This window comes from Pristiophorus japonicus, chromosome 3, assembly GCF_044704955.1.
Source record: "Pristiophorus japonicus isolate sPriJap1 chromosome 3, sPriJap1.hap1, whole genome shotgun sequence".
In the NCBI taxonomy this organism is placed as follows: domain Eukaryota; kingdom Metazoa; phylum Chordata; class Chondrichthyes; family Pristiophoridae; genus Pristiophorus; species Pristiophorus japonicus.
Genome location: NC_091979.1, coordinates 94166156 through 94179832, shown reverse-complemented (window position 1 = coordinate 94179832; position 13677 = coordinate 94166156).

Below are 13677 nucleotides of genomic sequence, written 5' to 3'. Positions count from 1 at the left end.
GATTCTGTCAGCAACTCGAGTGACTAGTCAATTTGAGTTACACACAACGCAGTAAGGTGTACAAGATCAGTCTAGACTCTTCCTCTGCAAAAGCAATTGGCCTCAGCTCACTGCTTCTCCTCAGCAATAAAACTGAAATCACATTTGCCAGTGTGGGCATCTGGGGGCACCAACTTTGTGACATCCCACCAGAATGTGTCATCGTGCTGCTGATATTTCAGATTTCTGGGAATATAATGGACTCAATATGCAGGGAAAAGCATAAATTTGAAGGGACAGAGTGAGAATCTTGAGAATAGAATGCTGTGTCTGTTATTACCATAATCTACACCATGACTGTCATCTACATTATGATTTTTCTCTACATCTGTTCCTCAAGAGTTAAGTCTTTCTTTTTCTCCAAATTGTTTATTTTAGCTTTTATTCTTTTGTATTGTTTACGTAAAAAAATTCTAATTTCAAATTGGTTCACAATCAAGTCACCCAAAAATCATCTTTCTTGCTTTATAAAAACAATCTACCTGCATTCCATATGGGGTTTCCCAGTCTAAAAATATCTGTATCCATCTCAACTCCTCATGTTCTCTCTCCTGAGTTCACAGCCCTCCTATCCTCCTGTAATCTCTTTCCCCCCCGCCACCCCTCCTCCCCCACCATATAAACTCCCCTGCCCAGATTCACGGCCACACTCTTGACCTTGCCATCTCTCATGTGGCCTCACTACTCCTATCATGTTAATGATAGATAAGGCCATCTCTGATCACTTCTTCGTATCCCTCTCCGCCCACATCCCCTTCCCCATCCAAAACCTACTTCCTTCTGTGTCGGCCCCTGGAAAAAGCTCTTCCCCAATACACTTACAACTGTACTTTCAAATTCCCAACTGTCCAGCCTTTGGCCCTCCATTCACCATGACATTTCTGCAACTACCAATCTGCTCAGATGCACTAGTCCCCATTAAAACCATTACTGTCTCGCACTGGCCACACAGCATCAGCCCCCCGCCCTCCCCCGCCCCAGTATGATCCTCTTCTCCACTCCCTTAAGTCCAAGGGACGTAGACTTGAACATTTATGGCGGATAACTGGTTTAACCATTCATCACTAAATCTGGCTGAACCACATCAAGCACCATCGGTCCTGCTCCTCTGCCAAAACTGCTCACTATTTCAGGATCATCCTGGAATCCAATGATAATCCCCAGCTTCTCTTCTCCATTACAAACCATCATCTTAACCCCTCTCCCCTGCTTCCTCCACGCTCACCTCCAACAACTGCGAGGAACTCATGGACTCTGTCTCCTTCTTAATGACAATCTGTTCAGCTGTCTCTGCCCTCCCTTCTCTAGCTCACCAGGCCAAACTTCCTTGAAGGTTACATAGAAAATAGGTGCAGAAGTAGGCCATTCGTCCCTTCGAGCCTGCATCACCATTCAATAAGATCATGGCTGATCATTCCCTCAGTACCCCTTTCCTGCTTTCTCTCCATACTCCTTGATCCCCTTAGCCGTAAGGGCCATATCTAACTCTCTTTTGAATATATCCAATGAACTGGCATCAACAACTCTCTGCGGTAGGGAATTCCACAGGTTAACAACTCTCTGAGTGAAGAAATTTCTTCTCATCTCAGTCCTAAATGGCCTACCCCTTATCCTAAGACTGTGTCCCCTGGTTCTGGACTTCCCTAACATCGGGAACATTCTACCCGCATCCAACCTGTCCCGTCCCATCAGAATCTTATATGTTTCTATGAGATCCCCTCTCATCCTTCTAAACTCCAATGTATAAAGGCCCAGTTGATCCAGTCTCTCCTCATATGTCAGTCCCGCCATCCCGGGAATCAGTCTGGTGAACCTCCGCTGCACTCCCTCAATAGCCTTCCTCAGATTAGGAGACCAAAACTGAACACAATATTCCAGGTGAGGCCTCACCAATGCCCTGTACCTCTGCAGTAAGACCTCCCTGCTTCTATACTCAAATCCCCTAGCTATGAAGGCCAACATACCATTTGCCTTCTTCACCACCTGCTGTATCTGTATGTCAACTTTCAATGACTGATGAACCATGACACCCAGGTCTCGTTGCACCTCCCCTTTTCCTAATCTGCCGCCGTTCAGATAATATTCTGTCTTCGCGTTTTTGCCACCAAAGTGGATAACCTCACATTTATTCACATTGTACTGCATCTGCCATGCATTTGCCCACACACCTAACCTGTCCAAGTCACCCTGCAATCTCTTAGCGTCCCCCTCACAGCTCACACCGCCACCCAGTTTAGTGTCATCTGCAAACTTGGAGATATTACACTCAATTCCTTCATCTAAATCATTGATGTATATTGTAAAGAGCTGGGGTCCCGGCACTGAGCCCTGCGGCACTCCACTAGTTACTGCCTGCCATTCTGAAAAGAACCCGTTTATCCCGACTCTCTGATTCCTGTCTGCCAACCAGTTCTCTATCCACGTCAGTATATTACCCCAAATACCATGTGCTTTGATTTTGCACACCAATCTCTTGTGTGGGACCTTGTCAAAAGCCTTTTGAAAGGCCAAATACACCACATCCACTGGTTCTCCCTTGTCCACTCTACTAGTTACATCCTCAAAAAATTCTAGAAGATTTGTCAAGCATGATTTTCCTTTCATAAATCCATGCTGACTTGGACCGGTCCTGTCACTGCTTTCCAAATGCGCTGCTATTTCATCCTTAATAATTGATTCCTACATTTTCCCCACTACTGATGTCAGGCTAACCGGTCTATAATTACCCGCTTTCTCTCTCCCTCCTTTTTTAAAAAGTGGTGTTACAGTAGCTACCCTCCAGTCCATAGGAACTGATCCAGAGTTAATAGACTGTTGGAAAATGATCACCAATGCATTCACTATTTCGAGGGCCACTTCCTTAAGTACTCTGGGATGCAGACTATCAGGCCCCGGAGATTTATCGGCCTTCAATCACATCAATTTCCCTAACACAATTTCCCGCCTAAGAAGGATATTCTTTCAGTTCCTCCCTCTCACTCGACCCTCGGTCCCCTAGTACTTCCGGAAGGTATTTTTGTCTTCCTTCGTGAAGACAGAACCAAAGTATTTGTTCAATTGGTCTGCCATTTCTTTGTTCCCCATTATAAATTCACCTGAATCTGACTGCAAGGGACCTACGTTTGTCTTCACTAATCTTTTTCTCTTCACATATCGATAGAAATTTTTGCAGTCAGTTTTTATGTTCCCAGCAAGTTTCTTCTCGTACTCTTTTTTCCCCCTCTTATTTAAACCCTTTGTCCTCCTCTGCTGAATTCTAAATTTTTCCCAGTCCTCAGGTTTGCTGCTTTTTCTGGCCAATTTATATGCCTCTTCCTTGGATTTAACACTATCCTTAATTTCTCTTGTTAGCCACGGTTGAGACACCTTCCCCATTTTATTTTTACTCCAGACAGGGATGTATAATTTCTGAAGTTCATCCATGTGATCTTTAAATGTTTGCCATTGCCTATCCACCGTCAACCCTTTAAGTATCATTCGTCAGTCTATTCTAACAATTCACGCCTCAAACCATCGAAGTTACCTTTCCTTAAGTTCAGGACCCTAGTTTCTCTCCATCTTAAAGAATTCTACCATATTCTGGTCACTTTTCCCCAAGGGGCCTCGCACAACAAGATTGCTAATTAGTCCTTTCTCATTACACATCACCCAGTCTAGGATGGCCAGCTCCCTAGTTGGTTCCTCGACATATTGGTCTGGAAAACCATCCCTAATACACTCCAGGAAATCCTCCTCCACCGCATTGCTATCAGTTTGGTTAGCCCAATCAATATGTAGATTAAAGTCACCCATGATAACTGCTGTACCTTTATTGCATGCATCCCTAATTTCTTGTTTGATGCTGTCCCCAACGTCACTACTGCTCCTTGCCCTAGCCCTGAACTTGCATCTTTCTCTAGTTTCCATCTCCCCTGTGCCCTCTCTAAGCACTTCTTGTCCACAAGACCCACCTCTTGTTCCCTCGACCCTATTCCCACCAAACTGCTGATTACCCAACTTCCCTTCCTGGCCCCCACATTAGCTGATATTGTAAATGGTTCTCTCTCCTTGGGTACTGTCCCCTTTCCCTTCAAATCTGCTGTCATCACCTCTCTCCTTTTTTAAAAAAAAACCCTCTTGACCCCCTCTATCTTTGTAAATTACTGCCCCATCTCCAACCTCCCTTTCCTCTCCAAAATCCTTGAACGTGCGGTCGCCTCCCAAATCCATGCCCATCTTTCGCAAAACTTCAACGAAACTCCCTGAATCTCTCCAATCAGGTTTGCGCTCTTCCACAGTACTGAAACTGCCCTCATCACAGTCACAAATAACAACCTATGTGACTGTGACCAGCGTAAACTATCCCTCCTTGTCCTTCCCGAACTGTTTGTAGTGTTTGACATGGTTGGCCACATCACCCTCCTCCAATGCCTTTCCTCTGTCATCCAGCTGGGTGGGACTGCACTCGACGGGTTCAATTCTTATCTATCCAGATGTAGCCAGTGAATTACCTGCAATGGCTTCTCTTCTCACTCTTGCACTGTTACCTCTGGTGCTCCCAAAGATCTATGCTTGGCCCCCTTCTATTTCTCATCTACATGTTGCCCCTCAACGACATAATCCGAAAACACCAGGCTCCACATATACGCTGATGACACTCAGCTCGACCTCACCTCCACCACCTCTCTCGACCTCTCCTGCTGTATCTAATTTGTCACACTGCTTGTCTGACATCCAGCACTGGAAAAACAGAAATTTCTTCCAACTAAATATTGGGAAGACCGAAGCCATTGTTTTCGGACCCCACCACAAACCCTGTTCCCTAGCCACCAACTCCATTCCTCTCCCTGGCAACTGTGAGGCTGAACCAGACTGTTCGCAAACTTAGTGTCATATTTGACTCTGAAATGAGCTTCTGACCACATATCTGCGCCATCACTAAGACCACCTACACCCACCTCCATAACATCGTATGACTCCGCCCCTGCCTCAGCTCATCTGCTGCTGAAACCCTCATTCATGCATTTGTCACTTCGAGACTTGACTATTCCAACGCTCCCAACTTCCACCCTCCATAAACTTGAGCTCATCAAAATCTCTGCTACCCATATCCTAACTTGCACCAAGTCACGATCACCCATCATCCCTGACGGACACTGGCTCCCGGTCGGGCAACACCTCAATTTTAAAATTCTCGTTCTTGTTTTCAAAACTCTCCATGGGCTTGCCCCACCCTACTACTGTATCCTCCTTCAACCCTACAACTCTTCGACATCTCTGCGCTCCTCCAATTCTGGCTCCTTGCGCATCCCCGATTTTAATCACTCCCAATTGGCAGCAGTGCTTTCAGTTGCTTAGGCCCCAAGTTCCCTCCCTAAACCTTTCCGCCGCTCTCTCCTCCTTGAAGACACTATTTAAAACCTACCTCTTTGACTGATCTAATATCTCCTTATTTTGCTCGGTGTCAAATTTTGTTTGATAACGCTCCTGTGAAATGCCTTGGGACATTCTGAAAGTGATTTAGTTAAATCCGAAGCTAGGGTCTTAAATCTAAACAAAGCAAACTACGTAGGGATCAGGTGCGAGTTGGCCAAGGTAGATTAGGAAACTATATTAAAAAGGTATGACGGTAGATAAGCAATTGTTAGCATTTAAAGAATTAATAATTTACAACAAATATACATTCCTTTTAAGGCACAAAACCCCACAAGAAAAAAAGTGGTCCAACCGTGGCTAACAAGAGAAGTTAAAGATAGTATTAGATCAAAGGAAGAGGCTTATAGGGCCCAAGTTTCCACATGATTTGCGCCTGATTTTTAGGAGCAACTGGTGGAGAACGGACTATCTTAGAAATCGCAATTCTCCACATTTTTTTTTCTGCAGTTCTAGTCAGGTAGAACAGTTCTACTTTGGAACAGAATTTTTTCTTCAAAAGGGGGCGTGTCCGGCCACTGACGCCTGATTTCAAAGTTTGCACAGTGAAAACGTACTCCAAACTAAAGTAGAATGGAGCAAGTGAAGATTTTTGTAGAACTGAAAAAACCTGTTCTACACATTAAAAAAATCAGGCGCAGGTTACAAATTAGGCGTCCAGAACGAGGTGGGGGGGGGAAAGGGAAGTCATTAAATTCTATAATAAATCCTTATTTATACTTCTACAAATATTATACAAATAAATCCAACCTGAATAAACATTTATAAGCAAAGAAAAGATTAAATAAACCATCTTCCTACCTGTGTGAAAGTGCTTCAGGCAGGCCTTTCGGGACCGAAGGCTGAACGGGCCGGCCCGAGACTTCAGGCAGGGCCCGTCCCCAGCACCAGATTTACAGCTAGGTGTCGTTGGGTTGGGTCGGGTCGGGGAGGTTCGGTTCGGTTCGGGGAGGGAGGTCGGTCGGTCAGGTCGGATCCAGTCCGGGAGCAGGAGTCGGGTCGGGTCGGGTCCAGTCGGGGGGGACGGGGAGCGGGAACAGGAGCGCGGGTCGGGTCGGGTCCAGTCGGGGAGGCGGGGAGCAGGAACAGGAGCGCGGGTCGAGTCGGGTCGGGTCCAGTCCGGGGTGGGGACGGGGCGGAGCGGGAACAGGAGCTCGGGTCGGGTCGGGTCCAGTCGGGGAGGCGGGGTGTGGGAACAGGAGCGTGGGTCGGGTCGGGTCAGTCGGGTGGGGGGAGCGGGTGTCTGGTCTGGTCCGGAGGCAGGGGGGGGGGCGGGGTGCGGGTGTCGGGTCTGGTCCGGAGGCAGGCGGGGGCGGGTAGCGGGTGTCGGGTCTGATCCGGAGGCAGGGGGGGGGGGGCGGGGAGTGGGTGTCGGGTCTGGTCCGGAGGCGGGGGGGGGGCGGGGAGCGGGTGTTGGGTCTGGTCGGGGGGGGGGGGGGGGGGAAGCAGGAGCTGGCCGTGGAAGGAGCCTTATTCACGCAGCCCCAGTGAGGCCATTCGGCCAGGGCTAGGGGCTGCGTGCTTCGGGCCCCTCCCACACAGTTCGGCGCCTGGAGCTACTGCACTTGCATGCCCACTGTAGCGCACATGTGCAGAGGTCCCGGCACTGTTTTCAGTGCAGGGACCTGGCTCCGCCCCCCTACAGCTCCTGCTGCGCTGCGCCGAGGGCCAGAGGACCTGCAGGGAGGTGGAGAATACGGAGGTTTGTTTAGGCGCACTTTGTGGCGCGAAAAACGGGCGTCCAGGTCGGGACTGCGCCGTTCTAGGCGCGTGTGGAAACTTGGGCCCATAATGTTGCCAAAAAAAGCAGCAAGTCTGAGGATTGGGAGGATTTTAGAATTCAGCAAAGGAGGACCAAGCAATTGATAAAGAAAGGGAAAATAGAATGCGAGAGTAAACTAGTAAGAGACATAAAAACAGACTTTAAAAGCTTCTCTAGGTATGTAACAAGGAAAAGATTAGCGAAAGGAAATGCTGGTCCCTTACAGGCTGAGACAGGAGAAATTATAATGGGGAATAAGGAAATGGCAGAGAAAATAAACAAATACTTTGTGTCTGTTATCACAGAAGAAGACGCAAAAATCCTTTAGGAAATAGTGGAGAACCAAGGGTCTGGTGAGAATGAGGAACTGAAAGAAATTAGTATTTAGTAAAAAAAAATATTACTGGAGAAATTAATGGGACTGAAAGCCGATAAATCCCCTGGACCTGATGGCCTACATCCTAAGGTTTTGAAAGAAGTGGCTATAGAGATAGCAAATGCATTGGTTGTCATCTTCCAAAATTCCATAGATTCTAGAATGGTTCCTGCGGATTGGAATGTTGCAAATGCAATCCCACTATTTAAGAAAGGAGGGAGAGAGAAAATGGGGAGCTATAGACCAGTTAACCAGACATCACTAGTAGAGAAAATGCTAGAATCTATTCGTAAGGACATGGTATCGGGCACTTCGAAAATAATAATACGATTAGGCAGAGTCAACACGGATTTATGAAAGGGAATTCATTGTTTGACAAATCGGTTAGTGTTTTTTGATGTTATAACTAGCAGAATAGATAACAGGGATCCAGTGGAGGTGGTGTATTTGGATTTTCAGAAGGCGTTCGATAAGGTGCCACACAAAAGGTTATGAAACAAAATTAGGGCTCATGGGATTGGGGTAATATACTAGCATGGATTGACGATTGGTTAATGGACAGAAAACAGAGAGTAGGAATAAATGGGTCATTTTCGCCTCGGCAGACTGTAACTAGTGGGGTACCGCAAGGATCAGTGCTGGGGCCTCAGCGATTCACAATCTATACCAATGATTTAGATGAGGGACTAAATGTCATATATCCAAGTTTACTGATGATACATAAAGCTAGATGGGAATGTAAATTGTGAGCAGGATGATGAGTGGCTTCAAGGGGATACAGACAGGCTAAGTGAGAGGGCAAGAACATGGCAAATGGAATATAGGGCCCAAGTTTCGAGCCGCGCCTAGAACGGCGCAGTCCCAACCTGGACACCCGTTTTCCACGCCACAAAGTGCGCCTAAAAAAACCCTCCAGATTCTCCACCTCCCTGCAGGTCCTCTAGCCCTCGGCGCAGCGCAGCAGGAGCTGTAGGGAGCGGAGCCAGGTCCCTGCGCTGAAAACAGTGCCGGGACCTCTGCACATGCGCGCTACAGTGGGCACGCATGTTCAGTAGCTCCAGGCGCCCAAAACTGTGTGGGAGGGGCCAAAGCACGAATGGCTTCACTGGGGCTGCGTGAATAAGACTCCTCCCACGGCCAGCTCCTGCTTCCTCCCGCCCCGACTCGATTCCCGCCTCCCGCCTCCGGACCGGACCCGACACCGACCTGACTCCCGCTTCCCCCCCCCCCCGACTGGACCCGACCCGCTCTCTCCCCACCCCCCCCGGACCAGACCCGACCCGCTCTCTCCCCACCCCCCCCGGACCGGACCCGACACTGACCCAACTCCCATTCCCCCACCCCCCCCCCCACCCCGCCCCGGACCCGACACCGACCCGACTCCCGCTCCGCGCCCCCCCACCCCCCGCCCCCGCCTCCGGGCCGGACCAGACACCGACCCGACTACCCCCCCCACCCCGCCCCAACTCCCGCTCCCCACCCCCACCCCCGTCCCGGACCCGACACCTGCTCCCCCCCACTCGGACTGGATCCGACCTGACCTTATTTTCAAATCCCTCCATGGCCTCGCCCCTCCCTATCTCTGTAATCTCCTCCAGCCCCACAACCAAACACCCCCCCTCCCCCCAGAGATGTCCTCGAATTTTGCCCTCTTGAGCATCCCTAATTATAATTGCTCAACCATTGCTGGACATGCCTTCTGTTGCCTAGGTACCAAGCTCTGGAACTCTCTGCCAAACCTCTCTACCGCTCTTTCCTCCATCAAGACGTTCCTTAAAACATAACTCATTGCTTATGCGGCCTGGTGTCAAATTTTTATCTAATAATACTCCTGTGAAGCGCCTTGGGACGTTTCACTACATCAAAGGTGCTATAAAAATACAAGTTGTTATATTAATGCAAGTTGTTGTTGTAATTACCTGCAATACCCATTATGCCTGTAGGTGGCATTGTGGTTTGGCTGTACAACATTATAAAGACCCGTCACACGTTAGCTATGAGCAGCAAGACCTGCTTCTAAAAATTGAGTATTTAACTGGCGATGCCTTTCTAGAGTCTGAACACAGGGTGGCTCTGCAGCAACAAGTGTGATCAAAACAAAATGTTTCTTTGAGTTTTCTTTGCAGGATTTTTGCACTTGTAATATTTTGCCTCCTCAAACAATGATTTTAAATGTAAATGTTAGATCCCCAAGTACACCTGCATGGCAGCACCCCCCGCCAACCAACCACCGTTCTTTATGTCCTTCCTGCGCCAGGACCTGTAGATCAACAACAACAACAACTTGTATTTATATAGCACCCTTAACATAGTAAAACATCACAAGGAGCTTCATCAAACAGAATTTGACACCGAGCCACATGAGGAGATATTAGGGCAGGTGACCAAATGTGTGGTCAAAGTAGTAGGTTTTAAGGAGCATCTTAAAGGAGGAGAGAGAGAGGTAGAAAGGCGAAGAGGCTAAGGGAGGGAATTCCCGAGCTCTGGTCTGATGTACCTATCTGCTCCCACTGTTTGGAGAACAATGGTCTCCCACCTTCCTATTCTCTCTCTCTCTCCTCTCCCTCCCTATTCCCACCTCCCCTGCCGTGGTCCAATTATTCTCTGTCCTCTAACCCTAAATCATCATCATCATCTTAGGAAGTCCCTCAAATTCGAGGAAGACTTGTTTCCTCTCTAAGGGCCCAAGTTTCCACATGATAAAAAACGGGCGCCCCTCCGCCCTAAAACGGCGCCGGAAAAAAAACGAGCGATTCTGGAGCGCTTTGCAGCTCCTTGTCTGCTTGGCGCGGCGCCCAGGGGGGGGCGGAGCCTACACTCGCGCCGATTTTGTAAGTGGGAGGGGGCGGGTACTATTTAAATTAGTTTTTTTCCTGCCGGCAACGCTGCACGTGCGCGTTGGAGCGTTCGCGCATGCTCAGTGTGAAAAAAACATTGGCACTCGGCCATTTTTGTAGTTCTTTGTAGCTGTTTAGTTTTTGAACATTTTTTAATAAAAGTACATTGTCATCAGCACAGAGGCTTCTTGTATCAGTGAGAAGAGTGCAGGGAGCCTCAGAAAGTTGAGGCAGCCGTTTCCCGATGACCTCCCCCTTTTGCCGTCGGGAAATGGCTCCTCAATTTCTGAGGCTTCCTGCAGCCTTCTCTCTTTCCCGCCAGCCGTCTGGAACGGCTCCATTCCCTTCGCCCCCCCCCGCGTTCGGTCGGCTCCCTCCCTCCCGCCCGCATTCAGTCGGCTCCCTCCCTCTCCTCCCCCCCCCCCCCCCCGTTCGGTAGGCTCCCTTCCTTCCCTTCCCTCCCCTCCTCCTCCTCCTCCTCCCCCCCCCCCCCGCGTTCGGTAGGCTCCCTCCCTCCTGCGTTCGTCGGCTCCCTTCCCTCTCCCCCCCCACCTCCCGCGTTCGTCGGCTCCCTTTCCCCCGCCCCCCCCCCCACCACCCCGCGCGTTCGTCGGCTCCCTTCCCTTCCCTACCCCCCGCGTTCGTCGGCTCCCTTTCCTTCCCTCCCCCCGCGTTCGTCGGCTCCCTTCCCTCTCCCCCCCCACCTCCCGCGTTCGTCGGCTCCCTTCCCTTCCCTACCCCCCGCGTTCGTCGGCTCCCTTTCCTTCCCTCCCCCCGCGTTCGTCGGCTCCCTTCCCTCTCCCCCCCCACCTCCCGCGTTCGTCGGCTCCCTTTCCCCCGCCCCCCCCCCACCACCCCGCGCGTTCGTCGGCTCCCTTTCCTTCCCTCCCCCCACCCCTCCCCCCACCTTCGCCGGCTCCCTCCTCCGCCCCCCCGCGTTCGGTTGGCTGCCTCGTTTTGTGAGGCTTGCTGCACCATTCTCCCTGGCTGAAGCACTTTCACACAGGTAGGAAGATGGTTTATTTAATCTTTTCTTTGCGTATAAATGTTTATTCAGGTTGGATTTATTTGTATAATATTTGTATAAGTATAAATAAGGATTGATTGTAGAATTTAATGAGTTCCCTTCCCCCCCCCCACCTCGTTCTGGACGCCTGATTTGTAACCTGCGCCTGATTTTTTAATGTGTAGAACAGGTTTTTTCAGTTCTACAAAAATCTTCACTTGCTCCATTCTACTTTAGTTTGAAGTACGTTTTCACTGTGGAAACTTTCAAATCAGGCGTCAGTGGCCGGACACGCCCCCTTTTGAAGAAAAAATTCTGTTCCAAAGTAGAACTGTTCTACCTGACTAGAACTGCAGAAAAGAAAATGTGGAGAATTGCGATTTCTAAGATAGTCCGTTCTCCACCAGTTGCTCCTAAAAATCAGGCGCAAATCATGTGGAAACTTGGGCCCTAAAAGTGAGTTCTCAGGTGACTGAACAGTCCAATTCGGGAATTACAGTCTCTGTCACAGGTGGGACAGAATCGTTGAAGGAACGGGTGGGTGGGGAGTCTGGTTTGCCGCAAGCTCCTTCCGCTGCCTGCACTTGCTTTCTGCATGCTCTTAGCGACAAGGCTCAAGGTGCTCAGCACCCTGCCTGATGCTCTTCCCCCACTTAGGGCGGTCCTTGGCCAAGGACTCCCTGGTGTCGTTGGGAATGTTGCATTTTATCAAGGAGGCTTTGAGAGTGTCCTTGAAATGTTTCTTCTGCCCACCTAGGGCTCGCTTGCCGTGTACGAGTTCCGTGTCGAGCGCTTGCTTTGGGATTCTTGTGTCAGGCATGCGAACAATGTGGCCTGCCCAATGGAGCTGGTCGAGTGTAGTCAGTGCTTTGATACTATGGATGTTGGCCTGATCGAGGACACTAACATTGGTGCATCTGTCCTCCCAGGGGATTTGCAGGATCTTGGAGACATCGTTGGTGGTACTTCTCCAGCGATTTGAGGTGTCTGTTGTATGTGGTCCACGTCTCTGAGCCATACATAGAAACATAGAAACATAGAAAATAGGTGCAGGAGTAGGCCATTCGGCCCTTCTAGCCTGCACCGCCATTCAATGAGTTCATGGCTGAACATTCAACTTCAGTACCCCATTCCTGCTTTCTCGCCATACCCCTTGATCCCCCTAGCAGTAAGGACCTCATCTAACTCCTTTTTGAATATATTTAGTGAATTGGCCTCAACAACTTTCTGTGGTAGAGAATTCCACAGGTTCACCACTCTCTGGGTGAAGAAGTTCCTCCGCATCTCGGTCCTAAATGGCTTACCCCTTATCCTTAGACTGTGACCCCTGGTTCTGGACTTCCCCAACATTGGGAACATTCTTCCTGCATCTAACCTGTCTAACCCCGTCAGAATTTTATATGTTTCTATGAGGTCCCCTCTCATTCTTCTGAACTCCAGTGAATACAAGCCCAGTTGATCCAGTCTTTCTTGATAGGTCAGTCCCGCCATCCCGGGAATCAGTCTGGTGAACCTTCGCTGCACTCCCTCAATAGCAAGAATGTCCTTCCTCAGGTTAGGAGACCAAAACTGTACACAATACTCCAGGTGTGGCCTCACCAATGCCCTGTACAACTGTAGCAACACCTCCCTGCCCCTGTACTCAAATCCCCTTGCTATGAAGGCCAACATGCCATTTGCTTTCTTAACCGCCTGCTGCACCTGCATGCCAACCTTCAATGACTGATGTACCATGACACCCAGGTCTCTTTGCACCTCCCCTTTTCCTAATCTGTCACCATTCAGATAATAGTCTGTCTCTCTGTTTTTACCACCAAAGTGGATAACCTCACATTTATCCACATTATACTTCATCTGCCATGCATTTGCCCACTCACCTAACCTATCCAAGTCGCTCTGCAGCCTCACAGCATCCTCCTCGCAGCTCACACTGCCACCCAACTTAGTGTCATCCGCAAATTTGGAGATACTACATTTAATCCCCTCATCTAAATCATTAATGTACAGTGTAAACAGCTGGGGCCCCAGCACAGAACCTTGCGGTACCCCACTAGTCACTGCCTGCCATTCTGAAAAGTACCCATTTACTCCTACTCTTTGCTTCCTGTCTGACAACCAGTTCTCAATCCATGTCAGTACACTACAGGAGGGCGGGTATCACTGCAGCCCTGTTGACCATGGGCTTGGTGCTAGATTTGAGGGCTTGATCTTCGAACACTCTCTTCCTCAGGCAGCCGAAGGCTGC